Source organism: Mustela erminea, chromosome 10, assembly GCF_009829155.1.
Source record: "Mustela erminea isolate mMusErm1 chromosome 10, mMusErm1.Pri, whole genome shotgun sequence".
In the NCBI taxonomy this organism is placed as follows: domain Eukaryota; kingdom Metazoa; phylum Chordata; class Mammalia; order Carnivora; family Mustelidae; genus Mustela; species Mustela erminea.
Genome location: NC_045623.1, coordinates 93046797 through 93067405, shown reverse-complemented (window position 1 = coordinate 93067405; position 20609 = coordinate 93046797). Strand labels below are relative to the sequence as shown.

Genomic DNA, 20609 nt, shown 5'->3' with positions numbered 1-20609 from the left:
GACTTATATTCCATAGGAATGACTTGGCTTCTACTATGTGAAAAGTCAAATGCAATGTTGGCAAACACCAGTGTGAGAGATGCATGTTTCAACAAAAGAAGAACATGGTATGTTGGCAGCCGAACATACTTCACCCGATTCTGCATTAGGTCAGCCAAACACTCGCTGTCAAGACGCAGCTATCTCTCACCACACACATTTGCCTCTTCTTTCGTTTAAAGGCCATAATGACTTATTAAAGACAGACTATACCAAGTGGTTCATATACATTACCGTAATCCTCAGAACAATCCTACAAAATAGGAATTGTTATCCCCATTTTATATATTAGGAACTTGAAGTTCCAAGGAGTTAAATAATTTAAAAGTAATGAAAAAGTAGCAGGGGGGGCCTGGGTGGCTCAGTGGGTTAAGTGTCTTGTGTTTGGCTCAGGTCATGAGTCCAGGGTCCTGGGATCAAGCCCTGTGGCAAGCTTAGCAGAGAGTCTGCTTCTCCCTCCCTCTCTCTCTCTCTCTCTCCGGCCCCCGTTCACGCTCTCTTGCTTGCTCACGCCCTCTCTCCTACCACCAAATAAAGTATTTAAAATAATAAAATAAAATAGTAGCAGGTTAGGTTCTGAATTCAAGTCTCCTTGACTTTAAATTCTTGCTTTTTTCATTTTAACACTTTCATCCCTCAGGCTCCCCTCACCGTCTCCCAGCCCCTGCACTAAGCCTGGCATATAGAACACATTTGATAAAAGTTTGCTGAATTCTTGAGAGTTAAATAGGACATTTTAACTCAAAGTCAAGAATCTGCCTAAGATCAAATTCTTCAGTCCAACTTTGGTTATAAAAAAAAAAAAAAAAAAAGAATCATGTTCATTCAACTCCCTTTGAATAAGTAATGGAAAACATAGTTTTTTCAGTTATTCCAAAATGGAACCTATCAAAACATAATTCATTACTATGGAAATCTGGATATAAAGTGAAATCATAAAAGCGATGTTGTTTAGTACATTCGGAGGCAGACGTGAAGTAAAATCTGAGTTCAAGTTTCAGCTGTTTCAGCTATAAAATAGTGATAAATCCTCTTGCCTCTCCACCCAACAGTAGTGCCCTAAAATCTAAGTGTGATAATGTTTATAAAAACACTTCATAAACTGTAAGGCGTTACACAGAGATAATTATTACTGTGATCTGAACCTTGACAGCAGAATAAAAATCTGATATGACTCAACATATAAGGCTAGCGTTATTTAAAGTCCTACCACGTGTGGAAGCAATGTAAGAGGTAAATGTCCTAAACTCCAACTAGTCCTAAACTTTCCTAAAGAAAGGATGTAACCTAGAGAGTACTATGTTAAGTGAAATAAGTCAGATAAAGACAAATACCATGTGATTTCACTTACATATGGAATCTAAAAAATAAATGAACAAACAACAAAAAGAGAAACTGACTCGTAAATACAAACCATAAACTAATGACTGCCAGAGGGGACGGGGTGGAGAAATAGGTGAATTTATAAAATAAGAAAATTTCCAGTTATAAGATAAATCACAGGGATAAAAAGTACAGCACAGGGAATATAGTAAAAAAGATAAAAAGGAAAGGATGTGAAATCCTACTTCTCCAGATGTTTCATTAAGTCTCTCAACGGCAAGAACTGGGACATAAACATCAATATATTGTTTTGTTTTGAGAAGGACCATGAATGATCTCACCATAATGTACAGAGGGGAGAGGGATAGGGAGCCTGGGTTCCTCTATAGCCAAATAATTCCTTCCTTTCATGCTAAGGCACTAATGTATTCAGATAAATCATATCTATAAACCAGAGTGATTAAAACAAGAGTCTAGATGATTTCTTCCAGCTTATAAAAGCGATGACTCTTGGGCACAGCCAATAAACACTATCACAGCTTAAGTCTATAGACTGGCTTAGTCCTCCATTAGCTAAAGAGAAAATAAGCAGAATACAGAAAAAATTTTCAATAATCTTAAATATCTTAATCTTAAATAAAAGACTATATAGCTTTAGTCCTAGTTAATGTCATAAAGCGCATTTATCAATGACATGGCTGAGATTGGTAAGAAATGATAAAATCCTTCTTAAACCAGGGGGTTTGGTAGGTGAGACAGAGAGTGAGTTAGTTAATTAGTTAAGGAGCTATCTGGATTGTATGTGGTTGTATTTTTTTTAAGATTTATTTCTTTGAGAGGTGGGGGAGGGGCAGAGGGGAAAAGAGAGTCTCAAGCAGATGCACAGCCCAAAGCGGGCTCAGAATCAAGACCCTGAGATCAGGACCTGAGCCAGAACCAAGAGTCAGAAGCTTAACCAACAGTGCCCCCGAGAGGCCCCCCAGACGGCTGTATTTTTAAATAATGATCAAGATAAGAAAATCTCACCCTTGGGCTCACATTCTCTTATTTTTGGCCCTCAAACATAAAAGTAACCACTGCCTTATCAAAATCTAAATTACAAAGATGACAATGAGATTTGGAATCTTGCAAACTTGCAATTTTAACATCGGCATAGCCTTTCTTACAGTTTCAACACTTCCCCCAATCCATCTCTCAACAACAAAATCCTCCAACTACTCAGCACCTACTAGGGATACAAATCCCAGCCCACCAAACTGTCCCAAGGAAGTAAGACCACTTAAAAGAATTTTATTCCCTAGCTCATTGATTTTCTGCATCTGTTTCTATATCTACATACAAACCATGTGCCAGAATCACAATTTTACATCTGCAAGTGATCAAGGCTGTTAGAATTTCAAAGAACACAAGGCACATCACAGCAATAAATATTAGTTGATTAACAGATTCAGTACAAGGCACTAATGCACAAATAAGATTTCTGAGGAGCACCCATTACAGCTGAAAACTGAAGTCTAAATTCCTATCTGTCACTGGAGGCCCTGGCGCGCCAGTCATTCTCTTTTCCTTTTCCCTGCACAGACTGATCTACTCATACTTTCCTGAGGACAAATTCCTTCATGTTATACCTTTGCCTGGACATCTCCCCTGCCCAGAATGGCCATCATCTCCTCCTCCATCTCCTCAAATCTGTTCAAGAAACAATGCCATGTCCTCTTCGGTGGAACTCTCCCATACTACTCATTAATTCTTCCCTTTTTGGGCACCTACTGCTGTCTAGCATATAAACATAGACTATCATGATAGAGGTATTATTCTCTTATAATACACTCACGTATGGTGTGTGTGTGCATGTGCGTAAAGATTTTACTTATTTGAGAGAGAGAGGAAGCATGAGTGGGGACGGGCAGAGGGAGAAGGAGAAGGAGACTCCCCACTGAGCAGGGTGCCCCACGTGGGGCTCAATCCCAAGACCCTAGGATCACAGACTGAGCCGAAAGCAGACGCTTAACCATCTTGGCCACCCCGGTGCCCCTTTTTGTGTGTTTATACATCACTCCAACTATTATGCAAAAGTCCTCCAGGTTAGTATACACTTGTCATTCCTTTATACTCCCACCAGTACGATGTTACAAATGTAACAGTTACTCAGTAAAGATCCCTTTAAGGAAAAAGAGTATTTCCTCTCATCTAATACTGTGAAGTTCCCCACAAGAGGATGAATACCATTTTTCTACTTCTTTATCTCCTGCAAACACGTAACGAACACTAAATGCACTGAAATAAATGCTCAATTATAGTCTTCTGGCACATGTTTCCAATTAGATCTTCAATTAAGTCAACAAAACACTCTTTAAGTACCTACGAGCCACGCACTAGGCTAGACATCATTCTCATTTTCAATTTGTCATGTTCACGGACATGCTGGAAGGTCCAACACTTGACCATAATAAGCTAAAGAAGCCCTGAACCTCCTCCCCTGCAATCAGATGACCTCATTTTATTGACCAATGAAATCCAACTAATTGCAGCTACCTGCAGGGCATCACACAAACTTGTGGTCATCTTTCTGTCAGAGACGACATAGAGAACTTCACTGCTCAATTACAGGTCAATCTCCCATCAATTACTGTTCTTCAAGAGAGTATTTCTCAAACAACAGCTATGAAAGACAACCTTGAGATATCTGAATATGAACTGATGTTATATATTAGAAACATACTTTTGTCAGGTGTGATGAGAGCATAGTGGTTATGTAGCAGAGTATCCTTATTCTAGGGAATTAAACATCTGCAGTTATCAAATAGTTAAGAAAAAATATTTGTGTATACAAAGATGTATTACATAAGTATGATAAGGCAAACAGTTAACAATTACTGAATCCAGCTAAAAAGAATAAGTATTTTTTAGATTATCAGCTTTCTCTATAAATTCAAAATTTTTCATTAAAAGGTAGTGAGGGGGCGCCTGGGTGGCTCAGTGGATTAAGCCGCTGCCTTCGGCTCAGGTCATGATCTCGGGGTCCTGGGATCGAGCCCCGCATCGGGCTCTCTGCTCAGCAGGAAGTCTGCTTCCCTCTATCTCCCTCTCTGCCTGCCTCTCCATCTGCTTGAAAAAAAAAAAAAAAAAAAAAGGTAGTGAGGAGGACGCCTGGGTGGCTCAGTGGATTAAAGCCTCTGCTTTTGGCTCAGGTCATGATCCCAGGGTCCTGGGATCGAGCCCCACATTGGGCTCTCTGCTCAGCGGGAAGCCTGTTTCCTCCTCCCTCTCTCGGTCTGCTTCTCTGCCTACTTGTCATCTCCCTCTGTCAAATAAATAAATAAAATCTTTTAAAAAAAAAAAAAAAGGTAGTGAGGAAAAATGTTCCTCTTAAAAATTTTTTTTTCTAAGTTGTAACTACTTGGGTTTTGGCACAAGCTTTAACATATAACTAGACAAAAACTGATCAAGACAGTACTATAGGATCCACGAATGGAACTACTAAACACGTGAAATACTGACAAGAGATAAGGAAGCGGAAAAACTAGCCATGGCAGAGACAACTTTCAGTGCAGACTAGGCTAGGTCCTTCTTAAGCAGCCTTGGGCTCAGAAGAAGATACTATATTTTAGAACCCTGCTTCTAGAAAGCAGCTATTCAGTACAACATGTGCAGACCCAATCCTTCAGCCTCACCCTCCTGGGGAGACAGTCTGTGATGGCAAACGAAACCACAGAATCACAGTAACAATATACATATATTAATAGGGCTTTCTAAATAAGCTCAGGAGTACTATTCTGAAAATACAATTTGTTTTTTATTGCTATTGTTACTTAAGCAGATGTTAAGAACTATAATCACAACCACCAATGTAATAACCGACTCAGAAAAGGACCATTAGTGAAAGCTAAAACCATTGCGTAGGAGAAAAAGATATTCACAATGTCTCAAAGTCACCCCCCCCCCCCGATTACTTACAAAAGGGAGGTAAGTACCTTTTAATGAAGAGGTCAAATTTACCATCAACAATAATAAAGAAGAGTAACATTATGTGCCTCCCAATATGATATAAAGGGAACCTCACAGCATCGTCTGTGTACTATTTCTTACCAAAATGTGCACCGTGCATCTCAGCATGAGAAAACAATCAGACAAACCCAACTTATGGGATACTTTAACTGGCCTGGACTCTTCAAAAGAGAAAGTGTTATTAAAGACACACACCAAAGTTAAGAGTGGAGATTTTCTAGATCAGGGTCTTCAAACTAAACTTTTACCAGAGTACAGCCATGCCTATTCATTTACATATTGTCTCTGGGTGCTTTTCTCTTCAAGAGATAGTATGGCCCACAAAGCCAGAAAGTTTTACTATCTGGTCCTTCACAGAAAAAGTTTGCCAACCCCCACCCCAGATTAAAATGGACATGAGGACCAAATGTAACAAGAAATCCTTGAAGTGGAGCAGGGGGGGTCAAGAGGGCAGAGAAGTAGCAGACTGAAATGACGTCAGGTCCCAGGAGTTCAGCTAGATAGTTATCAAACCATTCCGAACACCTACAAACTCAACAGGAGATAGAAGAGAAGAACAACAATTGTAGGAACAGAAAATTGACCACTTTCTGAAAGTTAGGACGTGCAGAGAAGTAAATCCGAAGCGATGGGAAGATAGACCACAGTGGGGGTGGAGGGGTGGGAGGCCTGGCTCCCGGCAAGCGGTAGAGCAGCAGAGCACAAAATCAGAACTCTTAGAAGTCTGCTCCACTGAGGGACATCGCTTCAGAGGCTAAATGGGGGTGGAGCCTTCATGGGGACAGTGTGGTCTTAGGTCCTGCAGGGTCACAGAAAGATCAGGGGTGTCTGAGGGTGACAGAGCAGCCAGGTATTGGAGCGGGGAAGCCAGCAGTAGAGACAGAGCCGAGGAGTGAGCTTTCAGATCGGGTTACCTTAAACCGTGATCCAAGGCACAGTCATACCACTGCTCTTTGAGCAGGGACCCCACAAGTGGCAGATCCTGAGAGGCCCCTGCCTTCCTCCTCCAGGAGGAAGGGTGCAGGAACGTGCAGCAGGAATCTGCTGGGCTTGGAGACTTTCAGTGGGGCTGTGCACCAGAGAGAAATGCTTGCTCACAGTCCAGGTGAGCACAGAGCGCGGCCAGAGGCCAGAGAGATGAGAGGGATTGACTGCTTTTTTTCTGAAGGTGCACTGAGGAGCAGGGCCCTGAGCTCTTGGCTCCTCCAGGCTGGAAATTGGGAGGCCGCCATCTTCATTTCCGTCCTCCAAAGCTCTATGGAAAGTGTTCAGGGAACAAAAGCTGCTTAGAGCGAACCCAAGCAGATTACTTGGCCTGGCCCTCGGCAAGGGTGGTGCAATTCCACCTCAGGCAAAGACACTTGAGAATCACTGCCACAGGCCTCTCCCCCAGAAGATCAGCAAGAATATCCAGCCAAGATCAAGATAACCAATCAAGGAGAGCAGCAGAACTCCAGAGCTAGGATAAAATGACAAGGTGGAAAAACTCACCACAAAAAAAAGAGAACAAAGGGCAGTACCAATGGCTAGGGACCTAATCAATATTGACATTGGTAATATGTCAGATCTAGAGTTTAGAACAACGATTCTCAAGGTGCTAGCTGGGCTCAAAAAAGGCATGGAAGGTATTAGAGAAACACTGTCTGGAGAAATAAAAGCCCTTTCTGGAGAAATAAAAGAATTAAAATCTAACGAAGTTGAAATTTAAAAAAGCTATTAATGAGGTGCAATAAAAAAATGGAGGCTCTTACTGCTAGGAAAAATGAGGCAGAAGAGAGAATGAGTGATATAGAAAACCAAATGACGGAGAATAAAGAAGTTGAGCAAAAGACAAACAGCTACTGGACCATGAGGGGAGAATGAGAGAGAAGTGATACCTTAAGATGAAATATTAGAATAATCAGAATTCCAGAAAGACGAAAGAGAGAGGGGGGCAAAAGGTATATTGGAGCAAATTATAGTAGAGAATTTCCCTAATATGGCAAAGGGAACAAGCATCAAAATTCACGAGGCACAGAGAACTCCCCTCTAAATGAATAAAAATAGGTACACACCCCATCATCTAATAGTAAAACTTACAAGTCTTAATGAAAAAGAGAAAATCATGAAAGTAGCTTGGGACAAGAAGTCTGTAACATACAATGGTAGAAATATTAGACCGGCAGCAGATTTATCCACAGAGACATGGCAGGACAGAAAGAACTGGCATGATATATTCAAAACAATGAAAAAATATGCAGTCAAGAATACTATATGCAGGGCGCCTGGAGTGCTCAGTGGGCTAAGCTGCTGCCTTCAGCTCGGGTCATGATCTCAGGGTCCTGGGATCGAGTCCCGCATCGGGCTCTCTGCTAGGCAGGGAGCCTGCTTCCTCCTCTCTCTCTCTGCCTGCCTCTCTGCCTACTTGTGATCTCTCTCTGTCAAATAAATAAATAAAATCTTTAAAAAAAAAGAATACTATATCCAGCTAGGCTATCACTGAAAATGGAAGGAGAGATAAAAAGCTTCCAGGACAAACAAAAATTAAAAGAATTTGCAAACACCAAACCAGCCCTACAGGAAATATTGAGAGGAGTCCTCTAAGCAAAGAGAGAGTCTAAAAGTAGTAGACCCGGAAGGTACAGAGACAATATACAGTAACAGCCACCTTACAGGCAATACAATGACGCTAAATTCATATCTTTCAATAGTCAGCCTGAATGTAAATGGGCTAAATGCACCAATCAAAAGACAGGGTATCAGAATGGATAAAAAAACAAGACCTATCAATATGCTATCTACAAGAAACTCATTTTAGACCCAAAGACACCTCCAGATTTAAAGTGAGGGGGTGGAAAACAATTTACCATGCTAATGGACATCAAAAGAGAGCTGGAGTGACAATCCTTGTATCAGATAAATTAGATTTTTAAGCCAAAGACTATAATAAGAAATGAGGAAGAACACTGTATCATACTTAAAGGGTCTGTCCAACAAGAAGATCTAACAATTTTAAGTATCTCTGCCCCTAACACAGGAACAGCCAACTATATAAACCGATTAATAATAAAATCAAAGAAAGACATCAACAATAATACAGTAATAATAGGTGATTTTAACACCTCCCTCACTAAAATGGATAGATCATCCAAACAAAAGATCAACAAGGAAATAAAGGCCTTAAATGACACACTCGACCAGATGGACATCACATATATATTCAGAACATTCCATCCCAAAGCAACAGAATACACATTCTTCTCTAGTGCACATGGAACATTCTCCAGAATAGATCACATCCTGGGTCACAAATCAGGTCTCGACCCATACCAAAAGTCTGGAATCATTCCCCGCGTATTTTCAGACCACAATACTCTGAAGCTAGAACTCAATCACAAGAGGAAAGTTGGAAAGAACCCAAATACATGGAGGCTAAAGAGCATCCTACTAAAGAATGAATGGGTCAACCAGGAAATTAAAGAATTTTAAAATTTCATGAAAATGAAAACACAACTGTTCAAAATCTGTGGGACACAGCAAAGGTGGTCCTGAGAAAGTACATAGCGATACAAGCCTTTCTCAAGAAACAAGAAAGGTCTCAAGTACACAACCTAACCCTACACCTAAAGGAGCTGGAGAAAGAACAGCAAAGAAAGCCTGAATCCAGCAGGAGAAGAGAAATAATAAAGATCAGAGCAGCAACCAATGAAACAGAAACCAAAAGAATGGTAGAACAAATCAACAAAAGAGCTGGTTCTTTGAAAGAATGAATAAAATTGATAAACCCCTTGCCAGACTTATCAAAAAGAGAAAGGACCCAAATAAATAAAATCATGGAGGAAAGAGGAGAGATCACAACCCACACCAAAGAAATACTAACAATTATAAGAACATATTATGAGCAACTATACGCCAGCAAATTTGACAATCTGGAAGAAATGGATGCATTCCTAGAGAGACGTATAAACTACCAAAACTGAACCAAGAAGAAATAGAAAACCTGAACAGACCCATAACTAGTAAGGAGATTGAAACAGTCATCAAAAATCTCCCAACAAGAGCCCAGGGCCAGACAGTTTCCCAGGGGAATTCTACCAAGTGTTTAAAAAGAATTAATACCCAGTCTCCCAGTTTGGAAGGAAAACTTCCAAACTCATTTCATGAGGCCAGCATTACCTTAATCCCAAAACCTGACAAAGACCCCATCAAAAAGGAGAATTACAGACCAATAACCTTGATGAACACAGACACGAAAATTCTCACCAAAATACTAGCCAACAGGATCCAACAGTACATTAAAAGGATTATTCACCATGACCAAGTGGGATTTATTCCTGGGCTGCAAGGCTGGTTTAACATCTGCAAATCGATCAATGTAATACAATACATTAATAAAAGAAAGAACAAAAAAAGAAAAGAAAAGAAAGAAAAAGAGCCATATGATACTCTCAGTAGATGCTAAAAAAGCATTTGAAAAGTACAGCATCCTTTCTTGATCAAAACTCTTCAAAGTGTAGGGATAAAGGGTACATATCTCAATATCATCAAAGTCATCTATGAAAAACCCACAGTGAGCATCATTCTCAATAGGGAAAACCTGAGAGCTTTACCCCTAAGGTCAGGAACATGGCAGGGATGCCCACTATCACCACTGCTATTCAACATAATACTAGAAGTCCCAGTCTCAGCAATCAGAAAACAAAAAGAAATAAAAGGCATCCAAATCAGCAAAGAAGAAGTCAAACTCTCACTCTTTGCAGATGATACAATACTTGATGTAGAAAACCCAAAAGACTCCACTACAAAACTGCTAGAACTCCTACAGGAATTCAGTAAAGTGTGAGGATATAAAATCAATGCACAGAAATCAGTTGCATTTCTGTACACCAACAGCAAAGCAGAAGAAAGAGAAATTAAGGAGTCAATCCCATTTACAATTGCACCCAAAACTGTAAGATACCTAGGAATAAACCCAACCAAAGAGGCAAAGAATCTGTACTCAGAAAACTATAAGGTACTCATGAAAGAAATTGAGGAAGACACAAAGAAATGGAAAAACGTTCCATGCTCATGGATTGGAAGAACAAATATTGTGAAAATGTCTATGATACTGAAAGCAATCTACACATTTAATGCAATCCCCATCAAAAATTTTTTTTTCAAAGAAATGGAACAAATAATCCTAAAATTTATATGGAACAGAAAAGACCCCAAATAGAGGAATGTTGAAAACTGTAAGCTAAAAGTTGGTGGGATCACAATTTCAGACTTCAAGCTCTATTACAAAGCTATAATCATCAAGACAGTATGGTACTGGCACAAAAACAAGCACCAGATCAATGGAACAGAATAGAGAGCCCAGAAATAGACCCTCAACTCTATGGTCAACTAATCTTCAACAAAGCCGGAAAGAATGTCCAATGGTAAAAAGACAATCTCTTCAACAAATGGTGTTGGGAAAATTGGACAGCCACATGCAGAAAAATGAAACTGGACCATTTCTTTATACCACACACAAAAATAGACTCAAAATGGATGAAAGACCTCAATGTGAGGTAAGAATCCATTAAAATCCTTGAGAACACAGGCAGCAACCTCTTCCACCTCAGCCGCAGCAACTTCTTCCTAGAAACATCACCAAAGGCAGGGGAAGCAAGGGTTAAAATGAACTATTAGGACTTCATCAAGATCAAAAGCTTCTGCACAGCAAAGGAACAGTCAACAAAACCAAAAGACAACTAACAGAATGGGAGAAGATATTTGCAAATGATATATCAGATAAAGGGCTAGTATCCAAAATCTATAAAGAACTTATCAAACTCAACACCCAAAGATAAATAATCCAATCAAGAAATGGGCAGAGTACAGGAACAGACATTTATGCAAAGAAGACATCCAGATGGCCAAGAGACACATGAAAAAGTGCTCAACACCACTTGGCATCAAGGAAATACAAACCAAAACCACAATGAGATACCACCTCACACCAGTCAGAACGGCTAAAATTAACAAGTCAGGAAACGACAGATGTTGGCGAGGATGCGGAGAAAGGGGAACCCTCCTACACTGTTGGTGGGAATGCAAGCTGGTGCAGCCGCTATGGAAAACAGCATGGAGGTTCCTCAAAAAGTTGAAAATAGAACTACCCTACGACCCAACAATCGCACTACTGGGTATTTACCCTAAAGATACAAATGTAGTGATCCGAAGGGGCACGTGTACCCAAATGTTTATAGCAGCAATGTCCACAATAGCCAAACTATGGGAAGAACCTAGATGTCCATCAGCAGATGAATGAATAAAGATGTGGTATATATACACAGTAGAATACTATGCAGCCACTAAAAGAAATGAAATCTTGCTATTTCCAATGACATGGATGGAACTAGAGCGAAATAAGTCAATTAGAGAAAGACAATTATCATATGATCTCTCTGATAGGAGGAATTTGAGAAGCAGGGTGGGTAGAGAAGGAAAAAATAAAACAAGATGGGATCAGGAGGGAGACAAACCATAAGAGACTCTCAATCTCACAAAACAGACTGAGGGCTGCTGGGGGGTAGAGGGGTAGGGAGAGGGTGGCTGGGTTATGGACATTGGGGGGGTATGTGATATGGTAAGTGCTATGAAATGTGTAAGCCTTAAAATTCACAGACCTGTGCTCCTGGGGCAAATAATACATTATATGTTAATAAAAATAATTTATTTTAAAAAAAAGAAAAAAAAAGAAATCTTTGGAGTCTAAAGGGGAGGGGAAGCAATAAAGAACATTTATGGAACAACTGGGATATCTGAATATGAACATTAGACAATATTGTATTAAAACTGAATGCAGAATTATTTAGTGGTTACAGGCTATGATGTATGCAACTTGCTTTCAAATGTTTCAGAAAGAAATAGACAAACAGAAAACAGCAATTATGACTAAAAAGTAACAATTGTGAATCTAGATTAGTAGGTCCCAAAGTTTTGATCTCAGGACTCCTTTGCACTCTTAAAAACTCCTGAAGACCCCAAAGGGCTTTTGTTTATATGAATCTAGATTTGCCATATAAAATATTAAAACGGAGAAAATTTTAAAACAGGTATTAATTTTCAAATTACAATAAACTCATTATATATTACCATAAGTAACATTTTTTTTAAAGATTTTATTTATTTATTTGACAGACAGAAATCACAAGTAGGCAGAGAGAGAGAAGGAGAAACAGGCTCCTGCTGAGCAGAGAGCCCTATGTGGGGCTCGATCCCAGGACCCTGAGACTATGACCTGAGCCGAAGGCAGAGACTTAATCCACTGAGCCACCCAGGTGCCCCATAAGCAACATTTTTATGAAAAGTAATTTTCCAAAATCAAAAAAATTAGTAAGAAGAGAGGCATTGGTTTTGCACTTCTGCAAATCTCTTTAACCTCTGTTGCAGTATCACACCTGTTTCTACATCATGCTTATAATATGGCATTTTGTTGTATGAGAAGAAAATAATAACTTCACATACTATGTACTTGAAAAAAGAGTGCCTTGATGGCATTTTCAGATGATGAGAGAGACATTCTTCTATGATACTACACCATAACTTGACAAGCAGTAGTTTCTCACAGGTTAGATGTAATATGGAATCTGAAGCATAACCACAGGAACTTTTCATATGCTGTTACATTAAAATCCATTAGTCTTTCTTGCACTTCAAATGGATCTTTTAATAAAATCATACCTTGGGGCGCCTGGGTGGCTCAGTGAGTTAAAGCCTCTGCCTTCAGCTCAGGTCATGATCCCAGTGTCCTGGGATCCAGACCCACATTGGGCTCTCTGCTCAGTGGGGAGCCTGTTTCCTTCTCTCTCTCTCTCTCCGCCTGCCTCTCTGCCTACTTGCGATCTCTGTCTGTCAAATAAATAAATAAAATCTTAAAAAAAAACAAACCATACCTTGATCATTTCGAGCATTCTGCTCGAAATCGGTATCGATTTGGGCAGAACACTCGTGAGAATTGGCCGGAAAACCCCCAGCAAACTCGCTTCCTGCAACACACATCTGCAGGGTCTCCTCCTGGGCCTGGCCTGGGATCCCAAGTTGTCCCGGCTCCAACTCTACCAGAAAGCCCTCAGTGAGTCAGGCGCATGCGAGGTTAAGGCCTCCTGCTACTCAGACTCCTGGAGTAACCTCCCTGGAGCTGGCAGATGGGGTCTGCTGTGCCCCTAAGCCCGGGCCCTAACCCTTGGTTGGTTTTTCAATCTTCCTTTCCCAGGGCCCTGTCCCTCGAGCCCTCAACTGGGGGAACCCTGAAACATGCCCCATGAGTCCTCCTGCCACCTAAGTGGAAACCGTGCCTTTCGGAGCTGCAGAAAACCCTCAGTGTGGGAGACACCTGCATGCCCCCGCCACGAGGCCATCCCCCACCATCAGTGCCACACTGGGCTGAAACCTTGGAGGCTGACGTGCAGCTACAACCCCTCCCTCAAATCTCCCAAATCGGTACCGATTTGGGCAGAACACTCGTGAGAAGTGGCCGGCGCTGGGCGGTGATTTGGACCACACTGTCCCCCGTGGGCTAGAGTGATTTCTGGCTCGGTGCATGTCACAGCCATCCAGAAAATGGGCCGAGACTACACTGTCCACCCGAGGGCCCCTGCACAGGTGAGCTTTCCCGGAGCAGAGTTGAGGGAGGGGTTGTGGCTGGGCGTCTGCCTCCGACTTTTCCGCCGGTGTGGCGCGGAATTTGGGGATGGCCTCAGTAGGGGCATGAAGGTTTCTCTCGCTCTGAGGGTCTTCTGCAGCTCCAAAAGGCATGGTTTCCTCCTGGGTGGCAGGTGGACTCATGGGGTGCGACTCAGGCTTCCCCAGTTGGAGGGCTTGAGGGACAGGCCCCGGGGGGAAGGAACACTGAAAACACAACTGAGAGTTAGGTGTGACCAGTGAATACTGGTTCACTAAGTTGACAGATATGCAGATCTTAAAATGTTGACACATTTCATTGTACGTATTGAAAAATCACTATTGTTAATAAACTACCAATTCCATCAAAAAAGACTAAGTATTAGGAAGCTGAAAAGCTCACAGTGACAGATATAAGTTACAAAATTCTAATTTTTGCTTGAAATCTAAAATTTTATCATGGGCCACAGGTACTTTTGGTTGTCTTCCTTGAAGTGGCGAACTTCATCTAACTCATTTCCAAATATCACCCAAATACCCAAATTTGAGTAACCAGTTTGTCACTCATTCTTTCAAGTAAAAATGATGTTTCATGAAAGAAGAGGTTTAGCTTGCAACTCAAACAACCAACTCTTCAAGTAAACACTACATCCTGATATGCAGAAGTATTTCACCCCATTTCAACACATGGACTAAATAAAAAGATGTGTACTCAGAAGTTAAACTTGAATAAAATTAGTAATTTTTACTGCTTCATCAAGAACATTTTTTTTAAAGATTTTATTTATTTATTTGACGGAGAAAGAGAGAGAGAGCGCGCGTGCGCACAAGCAGGGGGAGCGGCAGGCAGAGGGAGAGGGAGAAGCAGGCTCCCAACTGAGCAGGAAGCCTGATGGATGGCTCGATCCTGGGACCCTGGGATCATGACCTGAGCTGAAGGAAGAAGCTTAATTGACTGAGCCACCCAGGCACCCCAAGAACATTCTTAAATGAAACTGATATTTGTTATTTTATTCCAAGTGTGTCACAAGCATAATTATTATTAATACAATTTGATACCACTGCCTTGATTTGTGCTAAGGCACCAACAGTTTTATCCACCATTGATTGCTTTTGCATCATCAATACAAATATCACCACAGTGAAAAAGGCAAATGATGTCTTAGTATTATTATGGAAACACTTCTGAACTTGCAGATCCCCTTAAGCGGTCTTGGGGACCCCCAGGGATCTGTAAATCACAATTTGAGAACCAATGATATAGGTGAAAGTTCATAATACTATCCACTCTATTACAATAAGTTTAGAAATTTAAAAAAAAAATATTGAAGAGAAAAAAAAGAAACCATAAAACTTTATATATATATATATATATATATATATATATATAAATTTTATTTTATTTATTTATTTGACAGGCAGAGATCACGAGTAAGCAGAGAGGCAGGCAGAGAGAGAGGGGTAAAACAGACCCCCTGCTGAGCAGAGAGCCCAAAGCAGGGCTTGATCCCAGCACCCTGGGATCACGACCTGAGCCAAAAGCAGAGGCTTTAACCCACTGAGCCACCCAGGCACTCCGAAACCATAAAACTTTTAAAGAGTAAGAGAAAACTCCTTCAGTAATACTAATGAATAGGAGGCACAGCAATGTTCTTTTGAAAATCAAAGAAAAGTAGTGGAAATTAACTGCTCAATAAAGGCCCAGTACAAAAATTCACCCTCCTTGGGGTTTATTTCAAGAAGAATCCACATGGGGCGCCTGGGTGGCTCAGTGGGTTAAAGCCTCTGCCTTCAGCTCAGGTCATGATCCCAGGGTCCTAGGATCGAGCCCTGCATCAGGCTCTCCACTCAGTGGGAAGCCTGCTTCTCTTCCTCTCTATCTCTGCCTACTTGTGATCTCTGTCAATTAAATAAATAGTCTTAAAAAAAAAAAAAAAAGAAAGAAAAGAAGCAGCATCCACATAACAAGGAACTACCAACAACAAAACAAATACAGATCTACAGTCCCTTGTTTAAGGCTAAATATATTTTGGAATTCAGGATTCTTTGGATTTTGGAAAGATAACCTAATAGGGACCAGGGCAATATGCTATAGGCAAACACATCAGTATTTCCACAGCTTAAATATATGAATAATCCTCGGGCGCCTGGCTGGCTCAGTCAGTAGAGCACACCACTCTTGATCTCGGGGTTGTGAGGTTGAGATCCCACACTAGTGGTAGAGTTTATTTAAAAAAAAAAACAATGTGTGTGTGTGTTTGTGTGTATTCATATATATATGAATACTCATACTAAGTGAGATAAAGAGCCTCACTTTAGGGGCGCCTGGGTATGGCTCGGTCATTAAGTGTCTGCCTTCAGCTCAGGTCATGAACCAGGGTCCTGGGATCGAGCCCCGCATCGGGCTCCCCGCTCAGGGGGGAAGCATGCTCCTCCCTCTCCCACTTACCTTGCTTATGTTCCCTTTCTCATTATGTCTCTGTCAAATAAATAAAATCTTTAAAAAAAAAAAAAAAGCCTCACTTTAGTTCAGGTCAGATTTTGCTATCAACTGAATCATGTTTTTCATTTAAGTGCTTTCTGAGTTTTTATACTGCACATAACTAACTTCAGGCTCCTTGGGAATATGCTATGCTCCCACTCAAATAATTCCATCAGCCGACGCTAGTACCTATTTGTGGGGCAAGGTTAGGTAGAGACGAGATTTTTCAAGAGAACTATATTTATTTGTGATTCCAATGAAGTTGCATATTCCACTGAAGAACTGGAAAACCCACATTAACAGGAACAGGTGGTTAGGACCAGGCACAATTCCAAAATAAATCATTTCCATTAGGGGCACCTGGGTGGTTCAGTTGGTTAAGCGACTGCCTTTCAGCTCAGGTCATGTCCAGGATCGAGTACCGCATCAGGCTCCCTGCTCATCTGCCTCTCCCTCTGACCCTTCCCCCGTCTCATGCTCTCTCGCTCTCTCTCAAATAAATAAATAAATAAATAATCTTAAAAAACAATCAATCAATCAATCATTTTCATCAAAAGTCAGTGACCAGAGAGACCATGGGCAGGGATAGTATAACACCAACAGTGTTGGACTGGGATTGTTATAATAAAATCATAGGCAGCCAACGGGGGACCTTAGAGCGACATATAATTCTCTAAGGCTGAAAATAGGTCCTTGAACAAAAAAATAATTTAAAAAACTATCCATCAACTTATACCTAAAATATGTAAAAAATATGTCAATCCCACTTAATGCCAAAAATTAATTAAAGATGAGAATTTGGGGGCACCTGGGTGGCTCAGTGGGTTAAGCCTCTGCCTTCGGCTCAGGTCATGATCCCAGGGTCCTGGGATGGAGCCCCGCATCGGGCTCTCTGCTCAGCTGGAGGCCTGCTTCCTCCTCTCTCTCTCTGCCTGCCTCTCTGCCTACTGCCTACTTGTGATCTCTCTCTCTGTCAAATAAATAAATAAAATCTTTAAAAAAAAAAAAAAAAGATGAGAATTTGGAGGCAAATTATTATAACCCTTAGCTGAAACACTGGCAAATTCCTGATACTACTCTTAAACAGACTGTAATTTAGTAATCCATGGCAAAGTGGTATACTAGAAATACCAAACTGAGAGTCCAGAAGATCTCCGTTCTCATCTCAATTCTGCCACCAACTAGTTATACAGCCTGAACCAGGTTTGTAGCAGACACGCAGCAAATGTGATATTAAATCAACGGCTCTAACTATTTTATGCCTCTAATTCATCACTTGTAATAAAGAATACTGGATTAAAAGAATTTTAAGAGTCTCTTTTAGCTATAAATTCTTTAATAAAAATCCAGGTTTATTTATATGACTGGAGCTGGTCAGAATTTACTGTATGTTTTAAAGAAAGACAGGGCTTTTTTTTAAAAAACCTCTAAAATCAGAGATTTTACTTACTTATTTATTTACTTATTTATTTATTTATTTGACAGAGAGAGATCACAAGTAGGCAGAGAGGCAGGGGGAGAGATGAGGGGAAGCAGGCTCCCAGTGAGCTGAGAGCCTAATGCAGGGTTCAATCCCAGGACACTGGGATCATGACCTGAGTCAAAGGCAGAGGCCCAACCCCCTGAGCCACCCAGTGCCCCGAAAGACAGGGTTCTTGACTGAAGAGAAGAAAATAAATTTTCTAGCAAAAGTAACAGCATGCATGAGAGTTCTGTATTAAGAACAAATGAGACAGTATAATCTGACTTGTAACAAGTGTCCCCAAGGACCTTATCAACTCAAACAACTTTAGTGATGCCTGTAACACTACCTAGTCAAAATCGTTCACTTTACAGGTGAGGAAACTGAGAATTACATTATATGCCCAATGTCAAAATATCTGGCTATAGCAACGCTAGGACTAAAACCCAAATTTTCCTAATTCCCAGTCAAATGCTATCTTTCTTATACCCAAGGCCTCTATAATGCAGAAATCCAGTGCTACCCATAGTACAGCAATTCCTTCACTCAACATATGCTTTTTTAGGACCTCTAGCTCTCCTATATCATGTAGACATAGGAGGTAGGCAATGAATTTTAGGCAAATAGATCCAAAAATTTAGGGGTGCCTCAGTGGCTCAGTCAGTTAAGCATCACCTTTGGCTCAAGGTCATGATCCAAGGGTCCTGGGATCCAGCCTGGAATCAGGCTCTCTGCTCAGCCGGGAGCCTGCTACTCCCTCTCGTTCTGCCTGCTACTCAGCGTACTTGTGCTCGCTCTCTCTCTCTCTGTCAAATAAATAAATAATCTTAAAAAAAAAAAAAAAAGAGGGGCATCTGGGTGGCTCAGTGGGTTAAGTGTCTGCCTTCAGCCTGGGCCCTGGATCAAGCCCCTCATTGGGCTCCCTGCTCAGCCGGGAGCTTAGTTCTCTCTTCTGCCCCTCTCCCCCACTCATGCTTGCTTGCTCTCTCTCTCTCTCTCTCTCTCTGTGTCTCTCTGAAATAAATAAAATCTTTAAAAAAAAAAAAGAATTTATTTTAAAAAAAAGATAAACAAACTCAGAGAAAATATCTGCAAATCACTTATCTGGTGAGACTAGTATCCAAAATATACAGAAACTCTTATAATTCAACAATAAAAAGACAATTTTTAAAATGGCAAAGGATTTGCATAGGCATTTCTCCAAAGAAATATATACCAATGGCCTTATAATAAGCACATGAAAAGCACATGAAATCTTTTTTTTTTAAGATTTTATTTATTTATTTGACGTAGAGATCACAAGTAGGCAGAGAGGCAGGCAGAGAGGAGGAAGTAGGCTCCCCGCCGAGCAGAGAGCCTGATGTGGCCCTTGATTCCAGGACCCTGAGATAGTGACGAAAGCCGAAGGCAGAGGCTTAACCCACTGAGCCACCCAGGCATGCCGAAATCTTTTTTTTACAAAAAAATTCTACAGATTTATTTTTTAGAACACAAGCAGGAAAAAAAAGATTTATCCATAAGTAAATTTTATCCATAAATAAATGATTTTATTTATCCATAAATAAATTTCATCCATAAAATAAATATTTATTTATTTTGGTGAGAGACTGTGTACAAGCTTGGGGGGGGGGGGCAAAGGGAGAGGGAGAGAATCTCAAGCAGACTCCTCCTGAGCACAGAGCCCCATACAGGGCTTGATCGCAAAACCCTGAGATTGTGACCTGAACTGAAATCAAGAGTCAGTCGCTTAATGAACTAAGCCACCCACGCACCCTTGTTGGTTTTATTTTAAAAAACACAGAGACACCAAAGTGAACTTCTCACACATGCCCTTTTGTGTTGGAAAAAGAAAATACCAACACAAGATTAATGCATCGAAGTCTCAATTCATTACTTACTGAACCAGGCATGTGCTATAAAATGGAAATACAGAGAAAATATACTCTGTTCTTATGATATTCATAGTTATTATAAGCAGACAAAAGTAAGCAAATAATTGTCAACGTGGTAAAGGCAGCAAGTGTTTCACAAGATGTACAACAACAAAAATACAGAAGGAATGGATTGATAGAGTTAGGAAAGGTTTCTCAGATGAGTCCCAAATGAGACTTTACGAAGGAATAGAATCTCTCCAGGCAGATCAGGAGAGCAAAACCACTAAGAATCAGTCCATGCTAAGCATCACAATGGCATTTTAGTAGTAGGACAAATCATTTCTCTAAACTGATCTACAAGAGCTTCACAGTAAAATTCAAGCTAATCTTTGAGAATGAGTAGAACATGATTATGTGTAAAAAAGAAGGGACTGAATCACAGGCAAAATACAATTGGAAATGCACATATTTAGCTCAGCACAGCAAGAGTAACACAGACTACTGAAATTCAAGGGTTGCTAGTGTTGGTACGATTTAGGTACTATTTTCATTTGTCTCTTCCAAAGAAATATTGCCTCCAGCATTTCAGTTGCTCCGGTTCTTTTCTGCACACGTAGCATCTGTGTGCCGGGTAGCTAGCGAACTCACTCCATTCTCATTTCATCTTTACAACAAACCTGAGCTAAGTACTAATATCCCAATTTTAACAAGGAATTCAATCAACTGCAGGAAGGTTAGTAACATTTCGCAGTACTGTTTCTTGCCTTCTGTTTAGTGTTGTCAATTTATT

General features: G+C 40.6%; 1 protein-coding gene across 4 annotated transcripts in view; it reads right to left on the bottom strand.

Annotated features, from left to right (window-relative positions):
- Positions 1 to 20609, bottom strand: part of LUZP1 (leucine zipper protein 1) — a 102065-nt gene that overhangs the window by 54204 nt on the left and 27252 nt on the right. The window lies entirely within an intron of this gene.